Source organism: Dermacentor andersoni, chromosome 10 (assembly GCF_023375885.2).
Source record: "Dermacentor andersoni chromosome 10, qqDerAnde1_hic_scaffold, whole genome shotgun sequence".
Taxonomy (NCBI): Eukaryota; Metazoa; Arthropoda; class Arachnida; order Ixodida; family Ixodidae; genus Dermacentor; species Dermacentor andersoni.
In genome coordinates, this window is record NC_092823.1 from 85238285 (window position 1) to 85262700 (window position 24416).

The window sequence follows — 24416 nt, forward strand, 5'->3', positions numbered from 1 at the left end:
GAAGCGTCTCGGTGATAAAGAACTTGTGTTAAGCAGCCCTTACCGGCGTTCATATGCATGGTGTCACCAGGAGTCGACCACTCAAGAAAGAATGGCACAAAAGCACGGGGAACGAGAAAGAAAAACGCGAACGAGCGCAGTGTCTTGGCGCCTTCCTTTCTTGAATATGGAATACAAACGCACCCTGCATTCATTCAGTGCTTCTGAGTCGACCGCGATTCGACGGCACACAACAACAACCTTCAACTTAAAAGAACAGCGTAGTCTAAAAACCAACGCGCGTAATAAGGAGTCTATCGAGTCAGTGCTGGCTCGCACGTTTACGTTTTACCTGTGTGGATGTATGCACACGAGCTACGAGGAGATCTTTATTTGTCCTTTTTTTTAACATCACGCGGTGGACACGAATTCGCACAGTGATAGCTGTTCCCTTCTTATAAATAGCTGCTTGTAATGAATTATTAATTAGTTGAATATTTCATTTATTCATTCGTTCATCAGTATCACGGTATCATACTTTTACGCTCGGCGACAGTGACCATTTCAAAAGAAGGCCATGATAAGGCGCACCTGTGATGACTGTCACAGTGCTGTATACACGTGCTATGCGAAGACTCGGAACAGGCCCCGAGAGCCGTGATAACACAAGCTCGGCGCCGCACATACTGTACAGAACCATGATTGACATTACTTTGGTACCCATGTATAAAAATTCGATGATGCGGTAATCAAAATTGTAGTACCAGTAATATCAAGATAAGAAAAATGACAAAAAGCCTGTAACAAATATAAATAGGAAATAACAGTGTTATATTGAAATTAAGAGGCGCAATAGTAATGCCGATAAGTGAGTCATTCCAGAACCTTTGTAACGTACTCTAATAGAACATTTGCTGAAGAGGGTAAACTTGTTATATGTACAGTCAACAGCAAAAGTTTACGGGATGCCGTTTCCCCTTCATATGTGAATTCCTGCACTGTTAAGGAATGACACTTCGTATTTACGGAATCACTGTGTAGGGGGCGAAGGCTACTACATGCTGCAATATTTAATTCGAGGCTGTGTGACCACGCTTCGCGAGGATTCAGCTTCTTGGCAGATCCTGCGTCCCGTAAACTTTTGCGGTTGACTGTACATGTCATAACAGCGGCCAAGTGTCAGGCTTCAATATAAAGAGTCTCAGATTCGGAAACTATGTGAATCGAAAGTGCACGGCAATTACAATAATAAAATACGTGGGCTCACATAAGTCAGAGCCTCCCACCTGCCTACTATGCGCTCTTTCCAGTGAACCTTCTGCATAGGGTGTTTTTTCTTTTTTTTTTTTGGGCTACGCCAACTGTTTAAAAATTGCATGTAGCAGAGAGAACAATTCTGACCCTTGCCCTAAATTACTCGATGAGGCGACGTTATTTCTACGAGAAATCAAATTGCTTAATTGAACAATTGACATAAGTACACTAGTTAACGTTTTATTAAATTACTTTACGGTACTTATCGCAATCTACTAATTGCAGCTAGTATGCAAGGGATCTCGACTTGGAAAGAATTCGGAGTATGGTACCGGTTTCGAGATATGCGCCGTCAGACTTGCGGTAAAAAAGAAAAAAAAAAGAAGAAAAACTCGCACTGTTGTTCCACTTGCATTTTTAAGAAAATGCTCTGTCATGCATTGAAGCGCGAACGTAACTGGAACGTGAATAAATTTTGTCGGACCCTTTAAAAGTTAATATCTCGAAACTGGTGTAGTTCTGCGAATTCGTTCCAAGCGGATACGCCGTGGGAACTCGCCGGCTACAACTGATGACATTAAATATGTGCCGTAAGGTAAATAACTAAGACGTCAATTAGTGTAATTATGTTTTTTATTCAATTAGGCATTTAGATTTCTCTTAAAAGAAATGGCCACCTCATCGAGTAATTTAGCTCGATTGTTTGAGTTGTGCTATCTGCCATAGACAACTTTTAAATTTTCGGAACAGCTAAAAAAAAAAAGACACCTTGTGTTAGGCTCACGGTACTGAAGGGTTGGCGTATGGTATACGGACACGAGTCCGTCTTTCTGTATTTGTATTTATGCTTGTCTGCACGTGTTTGGCCGCTTGATTTCGAGTACCATCAATATTTGTCAGTATACTCGACTTTCAATCGTTATATAAGCTTCGAGGCATTACGTGCCAATCCCGAACACGCACAAAGAAAGCGATCTTTTTGAAGGCACACTGATCTGATATTTGGAATCCTTGTCTTTCTAGTTAAATGAAGTTCTTGGATCTCTAAACGCCAGAACAAAAAAAAAAAGAAAGAAAACGTACTGGCAAGCCTAATTTTAGTAGTACTTGCTGCAATCAGGTGCGTTTTGCAATCCGAGCAATGATTTTACAGACCATACACACCCTGTCGTCTTCACCTATTTGAGCCTGCGTACTTTGGGCCACTGCTGAATGGCCAAAGTACACCCGATAGCGCAATGTCCTGCTCAACAGGCAGCAAAATCAAACCATCGGAGGCCCCACAGGACACGGTGTCACCGAATGCCCCCCTATTCAGGCCAAGGGGAGGCATGGCCCTCCTGCCCCGCTGCCTGTGCGCACGCCTATGCCCATGGCCGTTGAACGAATTCGGTGCCAGAGTACTTGTTAGTACACTGAAAAGTGCAATTCTCCGGCCACTCATTTTGCAGCAGGCACTCGTCCATCGCCGCGCACGCAACTAAAGAGAACGTGACGCGCACGACCACGGCATCGGCTTTCGCATATACCTTGTACCTCCGGTGGTGCACACAATTCCCGCGACAACGTGCGCATTGAGAGAAACAAAACAAACAAACAAAAAGTTACACAACGTCCAGCCACCTTTCGAAAGCATTTGAGCGAAAAAAAGATTGCGACAGTGCGAATAAACAGAGACATCCGCGGGGACGGTGGCGTTTCAAGGGCGCCCGATTCATGCCGGGCAGCACAGGCGAGCGTTGACTGATGCGTGAGTCGATAGGGAGGCTGGGCCCGTCACGGCGAATCTGTTCCGCGTCGATGAGCGCGCGCCTAGCGCGCCGACAAGGACCGACCCAGTGCGCATGCGCGACGGAGGCGATGAAATGCGAATAGGGGAACCCCTCTTAATACGAAGCACGCCGAGATTCGCTGCTCGAGATAGCGCATTCGTTAGGCCTTCCGATCGATGCAGCTGACGCTCGCGGTTGAGTGTTAGGCAAGCTGGCGAAGGTTTTCTTGGCACTGGACAAGTGAGAAATAATTGGTCAAGGGTCACTTCACGCAAAGCATTCCGGGGGCGTCGTTCCACCGTCTCAGACTTTCTAGCAAAAAAAAAAAAATTGGCTATTTGCTACTTTGCTTAGAGTAATTTTCTCGTATGTTTTTACTCAAAAGAAGTTTCTGCCAAGTGAACTGATTTCGGGGTTCGCTCAAATACGGGAAATGTCATCCGGCGGGAAAAATGAACTGAAAAAAGGTTGTTTTAGGGTTTTTGCTTTGCACGACTTCTCCTGGCGCTTATTGTCACTTCGGGCGCAAAAATGTTCTTGGCAGTCCCAAATATTGACAAAAGACTGCCAGAATGACCATTTGTCACTACCAAAGCTACTATAGATTTATTAATTGTAATTATTTCACTCGACCGTCCTGAAGCTCCAACTTAGACAAGACATATTCTTTCGCCATTACATTGCAAAAAGTTTCTAAAACTACACGACAAACACACCAACGTATAAAATATTAACTGTGTCTTCCTGATATATACATTAATACAATTTTTCGCAAACCAGTGCATTACACTGTGTATTGTATTTTGCAGGGCGCCCACAGCATTTTCATAATTTATGTGCTATGTTAATATTCCCGTATCGTCAGCATACTGACAGATAGTGCCTTTAGAAATTACTAGAGGAAGATCACTTACGAATATGTTAAATAAACGAGGTAATAAAATCGAACCGTGGGGAACACCGGCTGTAAGCCATTGCTTGCTGCTGACGGTTTCCTTGTCGGCCATAACTATCTGTGACCTACCACACATGTAGTTTCGCAGTACGTTGTGGAATGGTCCGCCGAATCCCATTAAAGTTGGTTTCTCTAGTAGAATGTTATGATTTACTGTGTCAAAAGCTTTTGCTATGTCTAGAAATAGCGCACAGGTGAATAAGTTGTTTTCAAATGCAGAATAAACTTCATCTGAGAATTCTTCTAATAGGACTGTGGTACCTCGATTCGCAACGAAACCGAACTGCCTGGGCGATAAAATCGAAAACTTCATTAAGAAAGCCGTTATGCATTCGTACAGGAATTTTTATAGTGTCTGAGAAAGTACCGGCGATATGGAGATTGGTCTATAGTTTTCAAACTTATCTTTCCTGAATAATAATAATAATAATAATAATAATAATAATAATAATAATAATAATAATAATAATAATAATAATAATAATAATAATAATAATAATAACATGATACTCTTCACTGTAGGAGAATGCTGCTGTCTAAGTAACTGTGTTCAAATTTGAAGGGATCGTTAGAATCTGCTGTGTTCTGTTTTTTTTTTTGCGATTTCTTTTGGTTACGCAATCACTCGGCGGTCAAAGGGCAAGATCTTGCATGAATGCTGATATATATCTGAACTATGTGAAACTAGGCCTCCTTTGGTGTTTTAATATAAGTTAATTGTTAATTCATGCTGCAACTCGTTAAATACAAGTACACAGAAAACGGTCCCAAAGTCAAGGTTCGCCAGGACCCTTCGTTAGCAGTTACAAAGAAATAAGATAATACTAAAGCCGTTAACTAAACAAACAGATGAATACAAATAAACATACGGGAATATTGTGTGGAATGAGGTACTGTATAAAATATACTGTACGAAACACAACAAACAATAACAAGATTGCATACAAAGTAGTGAAATACGATCTCTCCAAAATGGTTAATTCTGTTTTGTAGAAAATAATACCTGAGATTGCATTTAAATTAATATAAAGATGAGAATGACTTCAGCGAACAAGGTACACTATTACGCACAAGGAATAATACTATAGTTTTAAAGCAGGAAAAGAGGCAGCCATGTTTCCATAGTTAGTACGACATAAATCTAAAGGCAAATTGAGATGAAATGCATTCCTGGTGTTGGATTACGCTGCTACCTAAAGTTTTGTTTCGTGGTAGTGATGAAGCAAGATAAGCACTCAGCAACGAGCGACGTAACGGAAAACGATAAAAGTCAAGGTGACAGGTTGAACGATATCTCTATGAATAAAAGATCAAGCACGTGTCGACAATTATGAAATGTATATTATGATGAAGTCGAGTCGGACAGGTTGTATACAACTCGTAGAACAGACAACAGACGGTCTATTATAGTGCTAAGACGTACAGAACGGGTGCTAGGAAAGTAAAAAGAGATTCGGGGACAAGTGATCAGGTATAATAATGCGATTAAAAATTTCGTACGTCATGGTAGACTATGCTGGCGCAGAAGCTTACGGATTCATACATAATTTGGTCACGAAACTCACTTTTTGCCTGGAATTTGTTGTATCGCAGCAATTAGTTTAATTTAGCCGCTAATTTCGACAATACCATGGCTTCTCGAAAGTTGAACACACATACCCAGCAAAGAAAAAATAACTTTATAAATAATTACGCATAGCGACTCTTCCTTTCGAGTCATCGTCTTGATTAAGCGACAAGCATACACGAAAGAGACGTGATTTATTTATGCAGCGAAAATAACGGAATGAAATAAGCGAATAGTGAATTTACAACCCCCTATACACCACCTCATACATACTATGTAGGCAGCACTGCAGAAGCTGCACTTTTAAAAACGTTTCCACCCTTTGGGGCCCATATTTCGCCCATAATGATAATCATCATCTGTCTTGTCCGCATTTCCTTTCTTTAACGCTGCGAGCCAGGCACGTCCAAGTCGCGAACGGCATGCGCGTTATCAGCGTGACGTAGCATTCTCGACAGGAAAGTAGCGAGCGCAGGGTCTTCAAGAAAAGAAACGCAAGCAAGACAGAGAACAATTATTGTCGTGGGACAAATATACAGTCCAAAGGGTGCAACTGTTTTAAGAGTGTACGCGAGTAATGCGGCCATAGAAATCGCAATCAGCGCGTTTAGAAGTGCAGTTAACTGCTTTTGATTTGCGACAATTTCTACGAAATAACTACTTCACGTACTACAAGTACAAGTGTAGATGGAATCGTACATAATTGCTCGACCGTACACATTTCACATAAACTCTGTACGTAAACAATTCAACAAGAGCTATTAGAGAAGCAACAGTGCACCTTCACGGCGAATCCGTGACAAACCGTAGAAAAAGAACACGTACTATCCTTGATTTCCAATGCGGCTGGATAAATGGACAGCCATAATTCCCTCCAGCTATCATAATATCAAGCTCTATGCAACGCGCTTACCTTGGCAGTGACGATCGTTCATCGTTCAGCATCATTAAAGGGACACTAAATACGGATATTAACTTGCTTCCGAATGATCGATTGGCTCTGACATTGCAAATAGACCGTGCTCACTGAGAGACCGCTTGGTGAGCCGGGAAAGACGCAAATGCAAAAGAGTTACATACCATACAAAGCCCCGCATGACACTTAAGCGACCTCATGCATTTTGTAGGCGTTAGCCTCTAGTTCGATCATTGTCGGCCAGCATACAGAATTAATCAAACAATCAGGCTGATAATTTGTTGAAACTTTCTTTTTCAGAAAGGGTCAAGGTGTCTGAAAATAGTATGGAATGCTGACGCTGGCCTGACGTCATAGGTAACTGAAATTTGGCACGAAATTCAAAGAAAGGATGTGCAGCGTCTCTAACTCCAAGCAACCCTGCTTTTTGCCAAGGAAACGCCATATTGTGCACCGAGCGAAGGACATGATGATTGAATATGTTTATTGTGTGCGCTCTTAATAGCGTTTTTTTTTCTTTACTCGATTTCGTGTTCGACAGTATTGAACGTTTCTTAACCGCGCTGAGAAGTCGAGAATTCCCTCTCTCATCTGCATACAAACAGTATTTACAAAAGAAACGGCGGCACCATTTAAACTATACCTAATACGTACTGGATGTTTTTTAAACAATTAAGAGCTTTACCTGCCTGCTCTTCAAGAACGTCATAACAAAATGTTATCCATTACTGTCATTTTGACTGCATCACCAGAGATGGATACCATTTCGTTATAGACGGTGCCATAAAGCTCCACTTTCCACATTGTTCATTTCATCGTGCTCCCTGCTGCCCCTTTATGCGTTTTTGTGCTAGTGGACGCTTGTGATCTTGTTTTTTTTGTTCTCTTTTCTTTTCTCTCGCCATTTCATACCTTGTTACATATTAAATTTGTAGTAGCAGTCCAAACCTCCTGCTCGGCTGCCCCCCCCCCCCCCCCTGTATTTAATATTTATCTAAACCGGGCACGCGTGTTTTTACCACTGGTTGACATTACGGTTTTCTGGTGATAGATTTTCTGGAATACGCAGATTGTGTATACAGTGGGTGGCCTATGAGGTGTGAATATAGTAAACAGGCAGTGCATGTTCAAGACATTATTGCTTTACGCTAGCGGTCTGGCATAATGTAGCATCGAAATTTGGCTCACAGTTCAGCTCACATGACTCAAATGCAAAATGTCACTCATTTTTTCTTCTCTACTGTATCTATACTTTGCCTCCAAATCAACTTCTAGTGCAGCAAAAGCTACCAATCGTGCTAAGACACCACCACGTGCACCGCGAGCACTGCGCATAGTACGCAATAGAATTGGCTCCATGCTTCGGCGCCGATTAAATTGCAAATACATAAGTTTACGGTGAAGCGCGACGTAAATGTGTGTCTATATTCTAGCACCTTAAAAAAATTACGGCAGCAAGCATCTCAGGATGGCGGCATTGAGGCAATATGCGGCGACACCTTATTGCCACGCCGAAGTGCGTCACCTACGTGCGATTGCTGCATAGGGCGCTTTATCACGGCACTCGCCGGGCTCTCACACTCTCCCGCTCCCTTGTCGCCCTCACCCTCTCCTATAACGTAGCTATGAATAAAACGCTTTGCGCAAGCAACCGAGTTTACTTCTGTTTTAACAAATTATGCAATAAACTATTCCATACCGTCAGCGTGATTACGTCGCCGTGAACAAGACAATGAGGCACGTACTGCAGCTGGGCTCCGCTCTCGCGCTTCCCTACGGTCATACCCGCTTAACCAGCGACGCAAGTTGGCGTGAAAGAGATTCATTGAAGAACGACATACCCAGCGGGACATGCCCAGTGGCCCAAATTGGGAGTCAAGGAAGTCTCTTAAAGAACGACACATATAGCCAGGGCCGCATTCCCAGTGACTCACTATTGTCCAGCGACTGCTTTCGAACCATGTTCCCTAAGCACATGGAGCCCGACGCTCGACCCATCAAAACCATGGACTTGCCCATTTACCCGAGCTGGCGTGAAAGAGGTTAGCCGACGAGAAACGGGCGTACAGACAGACATACAGCAAACTGGGTGAAGTTGCCAAAGCAGACTAATCGCCATTATTAACTACTCGCAGTGCGTTCCTCTATTTTTTTTTTTTTTTTGTGAAGAAGCGACAGCGGCGTGGCACAGGCGCGTATCGATATTCGCGAACTCACGCGCCCCGCAGCTTTCGATGCGCTGCGAAGAGATCGCGAGACGGGGCATAGTTATCACAGAACGACGCGTGAGAAAACGCATAGCATAACGCGTACGAGCACTGGTCTCACTCATAACTCCGCTGTAAAAAACGCCGCAGTTGCCGCCTCATCGTATAGCACCACGTGGGGCAACGTACAAAATCCAGCTTTGTACATTGCTTTTCTCCTTCAAGGCAACGCTCAGTTGAGAGGTTTACAGCTGACGAAATACTTGCTTTTATTAAAATTATGGCTGAAGGTTGGCGAAAGGTTCATTCGGTGCTTGTCAAACAGTCGCGACCAATCACTGCGTGTGTATTGCTTAGTATGATGTGAGATAGCGGGATGCGTAATATTCATTGCCTGCTTAATAAATTATATTTTACAGCTATCTGTTTAACGCCCGCTGCAATAAGCATCATTATGAGCTTTCACAGCGCGAAGCTGTTAGGAAGAAGAAATCAGTATAAAGAGATTATGGAGAGCTCACGTAATGTGGCAACGGTGTATAGGCGAAGTTTTCATGCGCCGGCAAGGCAAAATGGCGCATTACGACAAGAAACGCGCTGCAGATTTCAGAGACGAACGCGTCCCACAGCCAGCAAGCTGGTTGTTTCAGGGACTTGTCCTATTCAGCATTCAAATGACTTTAACCACAAGAAACTACGCCCTGAACTTTGGGTTTCTTCGTAAATTGGAAGAGCTCTGGTTCCTGACATCATGCCAAATGCGTCACAAAGCCTGAGCACTTTCATCGCTTGTGTTGGTAAGCCCTGTCTACGGAGTATCTTGGTATTCATTTAGACCAGTAGAATGACACTGATGATCACTGTTCAGATCTGGCGTCACGCGTCAGAAGTGCGTGCGCGCGCGTGTGTGTGTGTGTGCGTGTGCGTGCGTGTGTGTGCGTGTGCGTGCGGGTGCGTGCGTGCGTGTGTGTGCGTGTGCGTGTGTGTGCGTGTGTATGCGTGTGCGTGTGCGTGTGTGTGTGTGTGTGTGTGTGTGTGTGTGTGTGTGTGTGTGTGTGTGTGTGTGTGTGTGTGTGTGCGTGCGCCGTTAGAAACACAATCTGATTATTAGACATGCCGTACTCGGGGGGGGGGGGGGGACTCAGGATTAATTTTGAACACCGGAGGTTCTTCACCGTGCATCCAATGCACGGGCGTTTTGCAGTTACGATGTCCTTAAAAAAAACTTACGCAAGTATTTGAAAACGTTGCAGTCGTTATGCGCTATACTTTATACTCTCCCGAGAGTACTGAGCGTCACAACGAGCTCACATTTGGTGGAACTGGGTGCCACAGACTCTAGTTTGATTTCAATATTATATCTGACCATTAGAAACATTTCGTTTTACTTAATATAACTATAAGGACTACAGTGTACAATCTCTACATAACTGTTCGCATTACGTAGGCGTCAACTACAGTTCAGTATGCCAAATTTTCGCTAAAGCTTACCGTTCCAACGCGATCTCACTGGCCGTCGGCACGATGCCCTCTGGAGCACGGTGATTACAAGCGTTTTCTATAGCGCTGGATCTGTGCGACAAACAAAACCTTATAGTAGTTAACATGGAGAACAAATCTCAGGGGTAGGTGCCGTGGCGATGCGGAAATACAGTCAAGTATCGACTGCACCTTAGTCTCGGAAACGGTCTACGAATGACTAAACCAAATGAGATGGATGAACATGGAACGAATAGCCTGGGCAGCGGCATCAATGTGTAACCTTCACTTTTGAGAGAGACACCGACGCAAGACAGGAAGCAACAGCAGCAGCATCTAAATTAAAGGTAATAGACAAGGTAGTAAAATGCGTAGAGAAGAAAATGGAGGCCTATCCTACAGCAGTCAGGGATTACAGGGAACTCGTAGACGTTGTGCAGCAGGAGATAAGACAAGCACGGCTAAAACGTCGTTTGAGGGGAGAGAGAAAAACACGTAAGTGGTGGAACAAAGAAATAAAGCAAGCTTAGAAGAGAGTTAGCAGGCGTCTAGGGCTCATCGAGCAGCCATAAAGGTGGGATTGCACGAAAAAGAGATGCTGCTTAGACGGAACAAGCACCGGCAAAAGAAAACGGTGGCGAGCGAACAAGTGCAACAAAACGTAAGTTAGGTGCATGACATTCGCAAAAGAGACAAAGGCGCACCAAAAGAATTCTGGGAGCACATAAGAGCACTACGAGAACCAACTAAATATTCGCAAACTGCTATAAGAGATGAAGACGGTAACATATTCGAAGGAGACGACGCGATGCGGTGCGTGGGAGACATCATAAGCAATAGCTTCGGCAAGAAAGAAAGCCTAGTCAAGATTCCAGTAGATCCAGCAACAACAGAGAAGCCTGTGAAATAGAAATTTAAGATTGATAACATTTATTAGAAAAAAAGCAGAAGAAAATGTCCCTAATAACACGGCAGCAGTACCAGATGAAATGCCAATAGACCTAATAAAGTGCCTAGTTCCCAAGAGCAAAGCGCAGCTGCCTAGTGCCGTAGGGCATGTGATCAAAACAAAGAAAATTCTGATTGCATCGTTGCAATCAGAATTGGCACCTCATTTACAAAGGCAAAGGTGATGAGTATAAGACCAGCTCCTATAGGCCAGATACAGTAACGTCGGTGATATACACAATGGCAATGCAAGCTATAAAATTAGAACTGTCAATGTGGGTGGAGAAAATAATATATCGGGGAACTATACAAAGCGGATTCAGGCTTAGCAAACGCTTAGAGGTTACAAATTTCAGTAGCTCAGAATAGACTTTTATGGAGAGCATTTCTAGGCATTAAGGGAACTTAGGACAATGTGGACAGGGGATCACTATAGGACACTCTCAAGCAGGAACACATAGATCACGATTTCGTGGAGCTCCTGAGGACAAGGACAAGCCAGTACAAATTGTATGGCAAGGCCAGAAATGCGATGAATTGGCAGAAATTCACTGAGGACGGAAACAAGGATTTCCTCTTTATTTTAAGGGCACAGAAAGACGAATTGAACACAGTGAATTAGGATCTAGTTTATCTTACAGCCACACTGGGCAAAAGGAACCACAGAAGGCCTATGAGCTGATGTATGCGGACGACATAGTGCTACTAGCGGACAATGCGAGAGATTTACAGAGACTTTCCATTATAAGTGGCAATGAATCGACGAAAATAGGCCTTAATTTTAGCACACAGAAATTGAAAATTATGATCTTTAAGAGCCGAGTAATGGTGATATCAACTCAAGATGAAGCCATACCTGTAGTCAAGCAGCATAAATACCTGAGCGTATGCATAAATGAAACAAAGACATACTTAAGCGTCCCCCAAGATATCCAAAAACGAAAGGCAAGCTGAATGCAGCAGTAATGAGACATAGAGCACTTTCGGGCTACAGTACAATTATTGTCAGTAGTGTAGTGCAGCTTTCTGGGCCTAGAATACATTGCTCTTTTCCAGGAATCTTGAAAGCAATAATGGTGCCAGTGTTAACAATCGCAAATGTCCTTCTGTGCTATAAATCAGGCATTGTGTCGGGGTTTTAAGTTAGCTAAAAGTTACTAGGCCTGTTCGCCTTGGGGGCCCATGGTAAGACCACAAATGACGCAATGAAACGGGACATGGCCATAACTTTCGAAGAGCTTTAAAGTAAGGGAAGGGCAGAGCAAGCGTACTGCTGAAGAAACACTCGGGAACAATAGCGAAAATATATGGGCGGCTAAAGTGCACAAGTATCTGTGCCTGAAAAGCGTCGACACAGAATGGAGGAAGAGGTCAAGAAAGTTGGCAGCCAACTTCCAAGTACAGGGTAACTGAAAGTGTTAGAAATAGAGGCGGGAAATTGGATCCAAAGAATGAAAAAAAATACAGGCCATGGAGATTAATAAGAATGGAAATAATTAAATTTGAAACGAAAATCTGTATGATAACACAGATGGCCATGCCTTGCTATTTCAGGCCCGAGTTGGCTCCTTGAGGGCAAAAACATACGGCATCCAATGTGCGCCACAGTATGAGGCATTCGTGTGCTGCAACAAATGCCAGGAAACAACTCAGCATGTTATGCACTGCGAAGATATCCACCCAGTCAAACCCGTAGGGAGCGTCCATATTTCGTAAGCGCTGGGAAGGCGATGGAATCATTAACCGCCCAGCAGTCTAGATAAGCAACAGACGTTTGAGTATAAGTGAGAAAAAAAGGCAGCAGATTCAACGAGTTGCGATCTACATACAGCGAGGCTGTGTGTGAATGCATAAAGAGTCGAAACACGAGTTTGTGTTTCTCTGGTTCGTTCTTTCGGTGTGCGCGTCCTTGCGCCAATGTTCTGGTACGCTGTGCCTCACGTTTTGCTGCAAGTCTGGCCTCGCGCTGATCGGCGTCCTGCGCCAACCGTCCGGTACCTTTGGCTGCACGTTTTGCTGCGAGTCTTTCTCTCCCCTGCCCGGCTGCCGCCGCCGCTGCCCCAGGTGGATGGATGGATGGATGGATGGATGGATGGATGGATGGATGGATGGATGGATGGATGGATGGATGGATGGATGGGTGGATGAGTGGGTGGGTGGATGGATGAATGGATGGATGGATGGATGGGTGGGTGGATGGATGGGTGGATGGGTGGGTGGATGAGTGGGTGGATGAGTGGGTGGGTGGATGGATGGATGGATGGATGGATGGATGGGTGGATGGATGGGTGGGTGGATGAGTGGGTGGGTGGATGGATGGATGGATGGATGGATGGATGGATGGATGGATGGATGGATGGATGGATGGATGGATGGATGGATGGATGGGTGGGTGGATGAGTGGGTGGGTGGATGGATGGATGGATGGATGGATGGATGGATGGATGGATGGATGGATGGATGGATGGATGGGTGGGTGGATGGATGGATGGATGGATGGATGGATGGATGGATGGATGGATGGATGGATGGATGGACGGATGGATGGATGGATGGATGGATGGATGGGTGGATGGATGGGTGGATGGATGGGTGGATGAGTGGGTGGATGGATGGATGGATGGATGGATGCTATGAGCGTCCCCTTTGGAACGGGGCGGTGGGTTGCGCCACCAAGCTCCTGTTACTATATTGCCTAATGCCTTACCTATGTACTAACTGCCCTGCCACACTTCGCTCGTGGTAGCTCGCGCATATGGGAGAAGCGCGGAACAGGGGGAAAGGCGCCGTCAGAAAGCCCGCCTCCTCTGGGGTCTATTCAATAAAGGAAACGCTTCTGCTATACATTGCAACAATTGCAGACAAAGTGGTACGGTACGGTATGTTTCTGCAATTTCTGTAAGAAAAAGAAAGACGCAATTTCGGCGAAACATTGATAGCGATAGCAATCCATTAGGCAATCGCACCAAGTAGGGCTCGTAGTTTTATCGGTCGTATAAATTGCAGCAACCATCCGCTCACTAAATAAATTACCGAGCATGGTGTCCCGCGCGCACGGGCAAGCATGAGCAGATCCCACACATTGACTTTGAACATTCGCTGTCGCAATGCTGCTACGATGAAGAGTGCAAACAGAAAGCAGGGACCGCTTCGCGCTGCCTCTCACTTCACCGCGACTCCGAAACTTGAGATTACGCAACTTTCGGCACTAGGCGTGCGTAAGACAGCGCACATGTAGCCGCCAGCCATCTTAAGTGGCCCAGCGTTTGAATCCCGCAGGGGATTACGTCCAAGATAGGGCGAGGTGGCTCTGCCGCGCAGACAACTGTGCGCAGACAACTGTGCGCAGCCACATAGCAAATGCGCCATGTTTCGAGCTGATAGTGCTGTTACGGAAGATCCTAAACTGACGAGGAAGCCATCATTTCCATTCTCATCGTGTTCATTAGCGATGTACAGCCTCGATGATTCTGTCTCGGAATTAATACAGTCTAACGGTATCAAAACAATACATTCAAAGACGAAATATGCCTGAATTCTTATACGTACTGTTCAATTGCACACTCGTTCTTGACCCCACAAAGCCGCCACGGTCATCCTTTGGCCTTAACTCAGTATACGTTGCCATAACTAACCTGTAAAACCTTTCCTTGTTGCTCAGAGCAGTTGCATAATGAAGCGAGCTTCCTGGTGCAATTCTTCACTCTCTAGGAAGCTTACAATCCGCTATTTGGTACTGGCTAGACCTTTTTCTTTTTCCTGAAATAAAACGATGTCCCATAAGTATCAAAACTGTTTCATTACACATTACTTTACATTTAGAACTGTTCTTGTATATTGAATCATTGTACCTTTATATTATTTAACTGTTATTGTGCGCGCGCTATTGTGCCATGTTCTGTATTTCTTGTTTCTCCTATACATAGACCTTGCTTGCAGTATTCAATAAACATAAACAGAACCGGAAGCTAGGGCCGAAGCACATCAACGCGCATTACTCACAAGCACGACGGTGGCTACGCCTCTTAGACACATGTTTACTACGTAAAAAAGACAGTAGTTTATTTCATTACCAGCTTCTTAAGCACCATCCTGATGAAATAAGCTAATGCAATTAGCACGAGCTTCGTGCATTTGTTTTACATGAAGATGATTCCTCACCGAACGGTGCAATGTTCGCGCGTGGAACTATGCACGCTTAGATGCGATATTTCAATAAACTGCTCATTAGAGTGTAGAGAATGTAAACAGACGATGTGTATACGTCGACGAATATTTTAAAACACGCATAAAGTGAGCTCTATGTCACGCAAAACATTACTTGCAGTGTTGCTTAGGGATGCTGCCTTGTTGATTTGTTTGTTCGCCATCTTTTATTCCTTGTTCATCTACTTACTCTTTAATCATAAATTACCCACAGCGGGAACACAAACATACGAGTATTATTATGAATCAAACTTGGCATCTTCAATCCTTATAGACACTTGGTGTCCATAAACTTTCATTGTGAAGAACATGCGCACGATTGACGCTGATAAGATCACCAAAATTCTTAAGAAAATGCTTTACCTCGTGCGATTTCATTCATTCATTCATTCATTCATTCATTCATTCATTCATTCATTCATTCATTCATTCATTCGTTTTATTTGTTGTTCACAACACGACGTACACATTCTGAAAGAGGCCAAGAATAAAAGCAGCTCCATTACGGCTTGAAATAAATCTTGGTCCCCTTGGAATTGACGGCAACGAAGCAACACAGGCCAGAACGGTAAAAAGAAAACAATAATAACATGACATTTTTACGAATGACACGGTGCAAGGTTAACAAGAGAACTGAAATAACAGATTCAATGCAGATACTTTTCTGATGAAGCCGTGACAGAGTGTCCCAACAGGGCGTTTTGTTTATGAAAGAAATATGTGTATGTAACGTAATTAATCTTTTTGGGTATCCGTCCTATGGATTTTTATAGGGTTTATTAGATTGGAAAGACAATGTTAGTGCCCCCTAACTGCTAAAATATTAAATTCTGCATTTTTACATGCCAAAACCACGATATGATTATAAGGCACGCCGTAGGGTGGGACTCTGGATTAATTGTGGCGGCCCAATGCGCGGCACATTAGCGTTTTCACACGTCACCACCATTGGAATGCGGCAGCCGCAGCAGGGATCGAACCCGAGACCTCGAGGCCAGCAGCGCAAAGTCATAGCCACTGGGCTAGCGCGGCTAGTCCCGCCAACAGCAGGAAGCAGGTTTTCTTTTTCTTTGACTGGGAACTGCAGTGATCAGGCTACGAAAACTGGTCGCACGTGACCGCTCGTTAGTCTTTAGTCAACTCATGCAGGTATTCGGCAAAGCGTTGGATCAGTTTCGCCGCATGGGAGAGAGAGAGAGAGAGAGAGACTGATTAAGTTTATTGTCCAAACGGTTCACTGTCCTAGCCGCCTCACCACGACAGTACGAGATGTGCAATGAAAATAAAAAGTGCCTACCCACTACATTGTTGCGCAAGTTGCAGTTCATTTGACATAGAAATTATGGGGTTTCACGTGCGAAAACTACTTTCTGATTATGAGGCACGCCGTAGCGGAGGAATCCGGAAATTTCGACCACCTGGCGTTCTTTAACGTGCACCTAAATCTAAGCACCACGGGTGTTTTCGCATTTCGCCCTTATCCGAATGCGGCCACCACGGCCGGGATTCGATCCCGCGACCCCGTTGCTCAGCAGCCCAACACCATAGCCACTGAGGAACCACGGCGGGTTTCATTTGACATCGCAAGCACACAGGGCACATGATGTCAGAAACAAAGACAAATACCGCTTGTTTTGAATGGTTCCTAGCTGCGCTACTCAAGAAAAGGTATTCGCAGTTACACGGGTAATAAGCACAAATCGATCGTCTTTGTAGAGTGGTAGCGTTACATAGCTTTAACGGTGCAAAAAATATATATCATACAGTAGACAAGCGATTCGGCAATCAATTCGAAATAATATATTTAGGAAACGCAAGCATAATATAAATAATCATGTTGGGCCCAGAATGGACACCACAAAGAAGACGGACAACAACTCGGTGTTTATTTCTGATTGTAACCAACTAGCCCAACGGAACGCCTTTTTGTAATCATAATATTGCCCAATATTTAATCCTGATTCCTTTAATTACTGCTCACTATCTGCCATAGAGGCGCGTTTTCGCAAGCTTCCAAGTGAAAACGTATAAATATACGTTTTCAGTAGGAAGCTTGCGAAAACACGCCTCTATCGCAGATATCGGGAAGTGATTATGAAGGAATCAGGGTTGCATGTCAGTGTTTCAGTGAGTTAAGAAGCGATGGCAAAGTGCAAAGTAAGACGTCAGTGCCATATAGTCTTTTTGTCGAATGCCAAGCTTCAAACAATTCAGGATTTTTTATTATTAGTGTTGATAGTGCGAACTTTGCAATCCAAAGCGGCCCATTGACAGTGACGAAGAAAAAAAAGTTTCAGCGCAGGCAGCGGCTAATTTCGGGAAGCTTTAGGCGTTTCATTTTTTAGCACTGCTTAGTTGTGCGACACGGAAAATGGGCGTGCAAGACAAAAGGGGAAACACCGCGCTGGAACCTTGACCACACTTGAACTTTCTACGTGTTCCTCCTCCTGTCTTATCCGTATCCCGCAGCAGGCATTCTACTTACACCCGGCCGTCCCAGCCACATACATCGCTCTCGCTCTCCCTCCTCTTAACCCCCCACCCCAGACCACCTCCCGCCCCGTCCCTTTCGCATGAAAACGAGCTCCTTTGTATATAAGTTTTATTAGTGACATCACGTAAATATTGCTCGCCAACATACGGTACTGTAACGCAATCACTGGAACCACACATTTTTCTGAGGCAGAAGTCAGCTTCTCAGGAGTCGTTCCCTCAAATTTTAAGAAAACGCAGTTCTCGCTCACAAAATACCGGGACAGCGCACTTCATGGGTATCACTTAGTAACGAGACAGAAGTCACTTTTTCTTTCACGGCTGTGCCAGCTAAGCGAAGAAGAAGCAAGCTTCTCGCGGTCTTTGCCTTATCGGAGCTCAACCTATAATGTCTGACTATACTATGCCGCAAAACAATATGAACGGAGAGTATCCACATAAACAGCACAGTGGTATTACTTGGCTATTTCTTCGGCGCACTAAATAAGAGAATTTCGGGACATTCGTATAAGAGCCCCGTCCTTATCATCCCCTATTTCAATTGGTACGATGACGCGCGAAACTTCAGGGCGAAAGTGCAGGTTGATATACTTGTAACGATTTTATTTCGATGATATTCCTTTCACTGCCATTCTATCGAATGGCCAAGGGCACTCTGCCCACTTATTTACCGGTAGCACCCGGGTCGGCCAGCCATGAGCGATTAATGGTAAGAAAGGGACTGGGAATCGAACGAGAAGAACCGTTACATTATAGCGGTGGCACCTCATCGCCGGTCCCACCTCATCAGCCGAACAGTCGGCGATGCGTATGGACGACATCGAATCGCAGTGACATTTCTTTTCCGCGTTGCCCAACGCGGTTCGCGGCTGATGTGATAACGTCCGGCACAAGGTACGCGACGATAAGCGACGAGCGATAACGAATCTTTCAGGTCGCGCGCCACTGCACGCGCCAATATTTACTTGCGGAGCATTCAGTAACCCGCACTCGCTGGCGCACTCTGATATATGTATGGCGACCGCAGAACTGACATATTAGTGATTATTCGAACATTACAACTGCTCTTTCCTGTTCTGATCAATGTTCTGTAGTCTCCTTACCGGCTAACTACAAACCGATTTAAATGCTGGCTTGAATGCGGCACCTCGACACAACAAGAACAATATGTCGCACACGTTTCTGTCAGATTTCTTCACCGCGGTGTCTAAAAAAAAAAGAAGTTTAATACAGAGGAGGTCAGAAAATTATAAAAAATTTGTCGGGAAACTTCTAGGTGAACGTTTATCACTCGGGTTGCTATGCGAACGCATCAACGTGTAGCGTACAGAACCTTCCTATTCAGCCTGAATGGGAATGTGGCAGCGACAACGGAGAAATAGTTCATCATTCGCGCACTTCAGCACTGTGGTGGCTGAAATTACACATGAACGCTTACAGAAATGACCGCGCAAAGGTACACACCATCGAGACACACAGAGAGTGACGGGGTGAAAACCCTGATGTCTTCTCACGTTTTCCGTTGCTGCAACGTACGAACTAGCTCCGCAGAGTGTTGGGAGTCGAGTTGACAACTGAAACCGGCGTCAGTCCGCCGCAAAGACAACGCAGTGTCGTTCCAAACAGGCTAGCAGCAGAGGAGCGTCACACTATGGCACTACACCTCAGTGATTTCCGTGTTGTGACCCCGATCCGTTGGACTCGTAAACTGCCGTCCTCAGCCCCGGATAAGACAAAAGTTGAAAGAAAGGCCATCGGGAGACCTACCTCGGTGGCGGTGATAGTAGAAGTCTGCCCGGCTTGCGGTAGGTAGCCCACAGGAATCGGCGAGACAAGAGTGACTGCGAAGTGAACCGTTGGCAGTGTCGTAGCAGGGCAGCACTGTCTCCCAACACGCAACGGCGAGTATCGACACCACAGCGGCACCGCGCACAATGAGAAGCCGGGCGCCACACCACGCTGTCTCGACTGCTGGCACGCGCCGAGTGCACGCGATGTATTATGCGATCCCCTCGCGCGAGCGCGCGCACGGGCGCGCGAGACCACGCCGCCGCTGTCGGGCCGCGTCCTCACCACAGCGGCGCGCGCGTGGGCAGGAGGGGTCACGTGGTCGACGCGTCCTTCCGGTCATCGCGACGGACGGACGGACGGACGGGGACGCCCCGCCCACCGGCAGTCGCGCGTCATACACGCCGGCGCGCGCTTTCGCTTTCTCTCGGTCGGGGGCGCATCGCAGTGAGCATAAACGAAATTAAGGACAGGTTGCGAAGAGCTTGCGCGGCGCAGGCTGCCGGCATCACTCGCAGCTGTGAAAGGCGAATAGTCAGTCAAGTGCAGACGAGACGTCGACTCCGCGGGTCGCCCCCCCTGCCGCGTGGAACGAGGGAAAAGTGATTTGGCATGTTTCGTGCGTTGCCCGTATGACGGGACGCACGACGTGATACTGCGCCCCATCGCCGACCGCCGCGTTACGCTTGGCGTTATGTAAAAGAGCGCTGCTGGTTACAGCACCTCGCCTTGTCTGCGCTAGTCGAATAGTCGCAAGAGACGCACTTCATTTCGACTTGTACTAACAGAGCTAACCTTGGGTCGCACGTGACGAACGATGCGCGAGCTACACCGGCTACAAGAGGACGTCAAAATACACCGCCCCACGGAGATGGAGATTTTCATTTCTGGTTCGTACATCCGCGTTTCTTTATCCCCTCCCTACGCGCGCCGTGCGTATGCCTGTTTGTGACTTCTTTTTAATAGCTATGTGATATTTGAGATTCCCTTGACGGCGTATGTTTTTTTTTTTTTTCACACCACGCACCGCGCCGTAAAGGTCGAGTTTTTGCGTGTCATAAAGCAGGACACGATTATGAGGCACGCCGGAGTGGGGGACCTCCGGAATTTCTACCACCTGGGGTTCTTTGTATAACCTGCACCCAAATAAAAGTACGCGAGCGTTGTTTCATTTCGCCTCCATCGAAATACGGCCGCCGCGGCCGGGATCGAAGCGGCGGGCAACACCGTATATAGCTACCCGCCACGCGCCAACAATTTCGGAGGTCCACTTCACATTCTGTTACTGTCTCCCAGATGGAACAACCAACAATAAGCAGTAGATGGGTGCCGACTAAAACCACAGTTAAAATACTTCGCTTATACCAGCATAAATAGTTATTTAGAGCCAAAGCACACGCTGGAAACTACGTGAAGTGAGACTTTCGTGATGTGGCTAATGAAATGCTATAAATTTGCCCAATGCATTCCTACCTCTTTGGTTCAAAGTAAGCTGGCGCTCGCTTGTGCTCACGCACACCCGTGCTACGGGATGTGACAATTCTCGTAGTGGCTTGTACGTCTTCATTTCTTGTTATTTATTTTAGGTGTACCTCCCGCCCGCTTCTTGGCCAGTCCGCCGTTGTCCGCATGTGCCACAGTATGGAAATCATCGTCATAACCAGCAAGCCGCGATCATCTCATTGAGGTAGTTGACGTTGGCAAGACAGAAGTATACGTGCGATTGTGGCCTAGTGGCTCCAGAGTTAAAACGCGAATTCGATATGCCGTTATCGGTAGGTTCTTTGTTTAGTGTTCCTTGTAGCATGTCGCAGTAGAACGCTGAGACCCAAAAATCTAGAAATACGTGTTCTATTGTGTCGAGCTTTTTCGTAGAGAATGCAGTTTTCTCGCGCACGGGACAAAGAAACCTTTTGCCTGTAGCCATGTTTTGACTGGTAATATTGTTACGTAGGAAGACGCAGACGAAAAGCTATGTACAAATATATTTACAAGGAAAATACGCTGCGCTTGGCCAAGAGGCAACAGCCCGCGCTAGCTTCTAATCGTCGTCGTCGTCTTCACACTGCTGGCCTTTCGTGATCGCGCATATTGTGCCGTAGCACTACCCCCGGCTGCAAAAGCGCCGTCCCGGAGCGACTAAAGATCGGACTCGGAAGCAGTGTAGTAGGCCTTGAGCCTACTGACGTGTACGACATCACTAGATGCCACAGGAGAGGACGAGGTTGAGGCCACAGGAGCAATTTCGTAAGTCACAGGCGTCACCTGGCGCAGTACGCGGTAGGGCCCTGTGTATCGCGAAAGGAGCTTCTCTGAAAGTCCGACGTGACGAGAGGGCGACCACAGGAGCACGAGCGCACCAGGTGAAAACTGTACGTCACGATGGCGGGCGTTGTAATGACACTGCTGAGTGGTCTGTGAGGCCGTCAGTCGAGCACGGGCAAGCTGGCGTGCATGGTCAGCGAGGGCGATGGCGTCGCGCGCATACTCGCTTGTTGAGACCGCAGCAGGAGGAAGTGCCGTGTCTAGGGGCAAGGTAGGTTCGCGACCGTACAGTAGATAAAAGGGAGAAAATCCGGCGGTGTCGTGCCGGGAAGAATTGTACGCAAATGTTACGTAAGGAAGGGCAATGTCCCAGTCGTGGTGGTCCTTGGAAACGTACTTGGCCAGCATATCGGTAAGAGTACGGTTTAACCGCTCTGTCAGGCCATTGGTTTGAGGATGGTATGAAGTAGTCAGTTTGTGTTGAATGGAGCAGGAACGCACAATGTCAGCGATAACTTTCGAGAGGAAGTTTCGACCACGGTCAGTCAGCAGCTGTCGCGGGGCGCCATGAAGCAAGATAATGTCACGCAAGAGAAAGTCCGCGACGTCAGTGGCGCAGCTGGTAGGGAGAGCCCGAGTGATAGCGTATCGGGTGGCGTAATCAGTCGCGACGGCTACCCATTTGTTCCCAGAAGATGACGTGGGAAAGGGACCGAGCAGGTCTAATCCAACACGAAAGAACGGTTCCACAGGGACGGTGATCGGCTGGAGATGACCGGCAGGTAGCACCTGAGGTGTCTTCCGACGCTGGCAGGGATCACAGGCAGCAACATAGCGTCGAACGGAGCGAGCGAGACCAGGCCAATAGAAGCGGCGGCGGACGCGGTCGTACGTGCGGGTTACCCCAAGATGTCCTGAAGTGGGTGCGTCATGCATCTCAAAGAGCACAGTCTGTCGTAGCTGTTTTGGCACGACAAGAAGAAGGTCAGAGCCGTCAGGGAGGAAGTTCCTTCGATACAGAATGCCACCCTGGAGGACATATCGGCGAACGGATGCGTCGGTAGGTGTAGAGCGCAGACGCTCGATAAGTGCTCGCAGCGATAGGTCTCGGTACTGCTCATCGGCGATGTTACCGAAGGCAGAGACGGAGAAAATGCCGTTGGCGCTACTACTGTCGGCGTCGTCAGGCTCGTCGACCGGGTAGCGAGACAGGCAGTCAGCGTCCTTGTGTAGTCGGCCAGATTTATAGGTGACAGTATACGAATATTCTTGGAGGCGTAAGGCCCAGCGACCAAGTCTTCCTGTAGGATCTTTCAGTGAGCATAACCAGCAAAGCGCGTGATGGTCTGTGACAACGGAAAAGGATCGGCCATATAAGTATGGGCGGAATTTCGCAACCGCCCAAACTAGGGCCAGGCACTCACGCTCAGTGATGGAATAGTTGCGCTCCGCGGGTGAGAGGAGCCTGCTGGCGTAAGCGATAACACGGTCGTGGCCACGCTGGCGTTGTGCCAGTACTGCTCCAATTCCGTGACCGCTGGCATCAGTACGGACTTCGGTAGGCGCAGAAGGATCGAAATGGGCCAAAACGGGAGGCGTTGTGAGAATGTCGATTAGATGAGAGAATGCAGAGGCCTCGTTATCGCCCCACTGGAAAGGAGCGTCTTTTTTCAAAAGGTCGGTTAGTGGTCGTGCTATGGCGGCGAAATTTCTCACGAAACGGCGGAAGTACGAACAAAGGCCGATGAAGCTGCGCACATCCTTGACACACTTCGGAACAGGGAAGTGCGTAACAGCATGGATCTTGCCTGGGTCCGGTTGCACTCCGTTCGCGTCAACGAGATGTCCAAGGACGGTAATCTGGCGACGGCCGAATTGGCACTTCGATGCGTTGAGTTGCAGACCGGCTCGCCGAAAAACGTCCAGGACTGCTGAGAGGCGCTCGAGGTGCGTAGCGAACGTTGGGGAGAATACGATAACGTCGTCCAAGTAGCACAGGCACGTGGACCATTTGAAACCGTGAAGAAGGGAGTCCATCATGCGTTCAAAAGTGGCAGGGGCGTTACATAGACCGAACGGCATCACTTTGAATTGATAAAGACCGTCGGGTGTGACAAAAGCAGTCTTCTCGCGGTCGAGATCGTCCACGGCAATCTGCCAGTAGCCAGAGCGAAGGTCAATAGAAGAGAAATAGCGAGCACCGTGGAGGCAGTCAAGGGCGTCATCAATCCGAGGTAGGGGATACACGTCCTTTTTGGTAACCCTGTTAAGGTGCCGATAATCCACGCAAAAGCGCCATGAGCCATCCTTCTTTTTGACCAGTACTACAGGTGACGCCCATGGACTATATGATGGTTCAATAATGTTCTTGGCAAGCATTTTGCGAACTTCTGCGTGAATAACTTGACGCTCAGCTGGTGACACTCGATACGGGCGGCGATGAATAGGAGGGGCATCGCCGGTATTAATGCGATGTTTGACAGCTGTAGTTTGGGCTAAAGGACGATCGTTAAAGTCAAAAATATCGTGGTAGGAAAGCAGAACGCGGTAGAGTTCACGAGCGTGCTCGGAGGGCAAGTCGGGGGCA

General features: G+C 46.7%; 1 protein-coding gene across 1 annotated transcript in view; it reads right to left on the bottom strand.

Moving 5' to 3' along the window:
- The window catches only part of LOC126544196 (uncharacterized), an 84089-nt gene extending 64260 nt beyond the window's left edge, over positions 1 to 19829 (bottom strand). The window contains exon 1 of the mRNA XM_050191436.3: positions 19544 to 19829. The gene's annotated coding sequence lies outside the window, so the exon portion shown is untranslated. The remainder of the gene's footprint in view (positions 1 to 19543) is intronic.
- Between the last annotated feature and the right edge of the window lie 4587 nt (positions 19830 to 24416).